We start from the raw sequence: 3835 nt of genomic DNA, 5'->3' as shown, positions 1-3835 counted from the left end.
GGTTTGTTAAGTGTCCAGAAACAACTGGGACATAGAAGAACTAAGGAGTGCATAACATTCTTTTTTTTTTTTTTTTAAAGATCTGGGTTGTATTTATTTTTTAAATAAATTTATTTATTTATTTATTTTTGGCAGCATTGGGTCTTCGTCGCTGCGCATGTGCTTTCTCTAGTTGCAGCGAGTGGGGGCTACTTTTCGTTGCGGTGTGAGTGTGTCTCATTGCAGTGTCTTCTCTTGTTGCAGAGCACGGGCTCTAGGCACGCGGGCTTCGGTAGTTGTGGCTCGCGGGCTCTAGAGCGCATGCTCAGTGGTTGTGGTGCACGGGCTTAGTTGCTCCACGGCAAGTGGGATCTTCCCGGACCAGGGCTTGAACGCGTGTCCCCTGCATTGCCAGGCGGATTCTTAACCACTGTCCCACCAGGGAAGTCCCAGGAGTGCATAACGTTCTTTATCTATCCTAGGAGCTACGTATTAAAAAAGACTACATTATAATTAAATGATCATCCATCGGGGTTCATTTGAACTATCTTCTAGAGTGGAGGGGCACATTCATAAAAATGGATCAATGCAATATTTACATCTTTGCACATTTTCTAAATCCTTACCAACTCGCAGTCTTTTTCTTTGTTATAATTTTACATTACTGTTCATTTTGGAAGAAAACAGGTTTATTTTGATGACAGAAGATTATTATTACTATTCAGCAGTCAATAGAGAATATTTGCTGAAAAATTAAGACTTTGTTACTTCTCATGTAATAAGTTCAAGGATAGGCAGTCCAGGGATGATATTTGTAAGGACTTAATGTTCCTTCTAACTTTTTGTTCAGCCATCTTTCTTGTATGTGAGTTGCTTTGTAGTGACAAATGGCCCAACCTATGGGTATCAGCATTTTAGGAAGGAAAAGGGAAAGGACACAGGGCAAAAGGCACATACCAACTGAAATCATCCCATCCACGGATGCCCCACTGAAGGGATTTCTTTTATTTCTCTGTGACCAGTACGGTGTCTCACGACCACCTCTATAAAGGACATAGGAAAATGTAAAATGTTTGCTGGCCTTATTGCCATATATAATATGGTGGGAGTTCTTTCAGCAAGGAAGAAAAGTTAGGTATCTGTTAGGCAATTGGCAACTTGAAACTAGCAATTTTTGTCACAGCCAGTTTTAGAAATTTTTGACTTTTCAGCACAAAGAAAGGCATTATGAGAATCACAATTCCTTTTAAAATTTTTCTGTAATAATAATTTGCTAAATTAGATAAACATAGTAGCCCAATGTGGATTGGTTAAAAAGAAAATAGAAGTGACATCTTTTTTTTTTTTACTGCGCTGGGTCTGTGTTGCTGCACGGGCTTTTTTTCTCTAGTTGCGGCGAGCAGGGGCTACTCTTCGTTGTGGTTCGCGGCCTTCTCGTTGCGGTGGCTTCTCTTTGGCGGAGCATGGGGTCTAGGCCCACGGGTTTAGTTGCCCCGCGGCATGTGGGATATTCCTGGACCAGAGATCGAACCCGTGTCCTCTGCATTGGCAGGCGGATTCTTAACCACCGGATCACCAGCGAAGTCCTAGAAGTAATATCTCTGAATAAAGACAGCAGCATCGCTTCTCAGCCTTTTGGCTAACATCAAGTGTGAATTAAGACAGTAGGAATTTTAAATGTGACTAGCAATGGATGCTTTGCCTGAAGGGAAATAGAAGCAACAAATTATTATCTAGAGAGAAATGGAAATGATACCATTAAAGTTTACAGGATTTTCAGTAAACTAGTAGTCAGCATTCTAATATGAATAAAAATGAAGCTTGCCAATAAATTTTGAATAAAGGTGGAAGAAGCTATCTCAGGAGGTGAGTTTCCTATCACTGGAAGTGATTAAGAGTTGGCTAATGACCAGTTGAATGGAATTTAAGCCTCAGATATATTGTTAAACTAGATAATCATTGTGATCCCATTCTCATCTTAATATTCCTTGATTACAGAGAAAGAGGACAAAAGATGCTATCAGCCAAGTATGTGATTAAAATACAGTATCATTTGCTTTTTAACCTTTTAAGCAAACTAATACAAATATTTTTTCTCTTTAATTGCTCAGCAGATGATTTAAGTTAATGTAACTAAACTGTAAAAATCATGAGGCACAATACCTCTAGCAACAGAGATATTTGTTATGACTGTCCTTATGAATCAAGGAGATACACAGTTAAGACTATTTAACTTGTTAGATAAAATCTATCTCAAATGACAAATTATAAGGGAACTTATTCATACAGTTTAAAAGTTTCAGACAAATAATATGTCTAGATATGGTTTGATCAAATCTCTGGTCTACTCCGTGTTTCAGTTATATATCTTCAAATTGGTGTTTCTCAGGGTGGCAGTCTGATGGCACATCCACAAATCACATCATTAGGAGGGGTGGACATGTGTTTCCAGAATTATTTTCATAAATACCAACTTGTATGATGATTGGTCTAATCTTCAACTAATCTCAGTGGCCAGAAAATGCTATGCATTAATTGAATTTATTCTAGATGTTCAGAATCATTTGCTGTGTGGATTACTGTGACAAAAGCAGCAGTAAGGAATTTGAGATTATCTCAGTGATTGTGGGACACTCAAAGTCTACCCAGTTCCACCCAACTCTCACAGCCACTTCATGATGGAGAATTTTGGAATGATTGTTGTGGAGATAACCATAATGTCCATTACTGCAGTGAAAAACACTCGAAATGGTTTGAAATATGTGGGAAAAGACATGATTTTATGGTCTCAACTTCGGAGGTTATAAAAGATATTAAAAGCTCAGAAATTGAAATTGTCAGTTCTACAAATGAAGTTGCCAAGCACCTTATAATTATTGCATTCAGAATTCTTTAATTTTCAGTGATAAAGATCACTGACACATTTATTTGTACACAGAGGTTACAAATTTCATTGTATCTTCAACATAAGTTGTGAAAGTACCAAAGACTCAGTCCAAACTTTGTGCACCTTGGAAAACATAGATTCAGATGTCCACTGCTGTCTGTGGCCTCAGTGGCTTTTAAAGCTACTAAAAAAAAAACAAACCCAAACTAATAAACATGTTTTTTTGACCAAGAGTAATATTTGGGTAAAACACTATTAATCCTTAAAGATAAATATGTTATTTGGAACTTCTGTCACTGAAGAACATGAGTTTAATTTAAAATGAACGATTTTAACTGATGCACACTTTCAATACCCTTGATCTTTTCCATGTTATCTTGAAGAAATAACTGCCATCAGTTCTCACTCTATCTTGAGTCACACACAAATTGCTGCTATGTGACAAAAAAGAAATACAGGAACTCAAACATCTTTGTATTGAATATGTTTTCTATATAAATTGGTTTTGGAGAATGAGTTATTATACCCCATTCCAGTAATCACACAGAAAATTTAACTTTCATTATCAAATGACAGAAAGCCATAAATTGTGTCCTGTGATGAAAGGTTATGAGATTTCAATGTTTCTTTTCCATATACATCTGTGTTAGTCTAATGGTTTGAAATTTAGAAACATATAGTTGTATCATTCCATAGTATTATTTGCTCTTTACCAATAGTTTAAAAAGTTATTCAAATGATTATATGTGTATAATGCATATCTCAGATATTACTTATAAAAGGTATGAGGTACTAGGAAAGGCAAGGAAGCTGTAGATTAGATTTTAGCTCCAGCATTTAATGTCAGATAAGCTTAAATAATCAGTTAAGTCATTGTGGAACCTCAACCTTCTCATGTGTAAAATGAGGCAATTCTCTGTATGCATAGTGTTGTTGTGAGAGTGAATGAAATAAATCATGGTATTTAGT

This window comes from Delphinus delphis, chromosome 4 (assembly GCF_949987515.2).
Source record: "Delphinus delphis chromosome 4, mDelDel1.2, whole genome shotgun sequence".
Lineage (NCBI taxonomy): Eukaryota > Metazoa > Chordata > Mammalia > Artiodactyla > Delphinidae > Delphinus > Delphinus delphis.
This window is presented reverse-complemented; position numbering follows the sequence as displayed.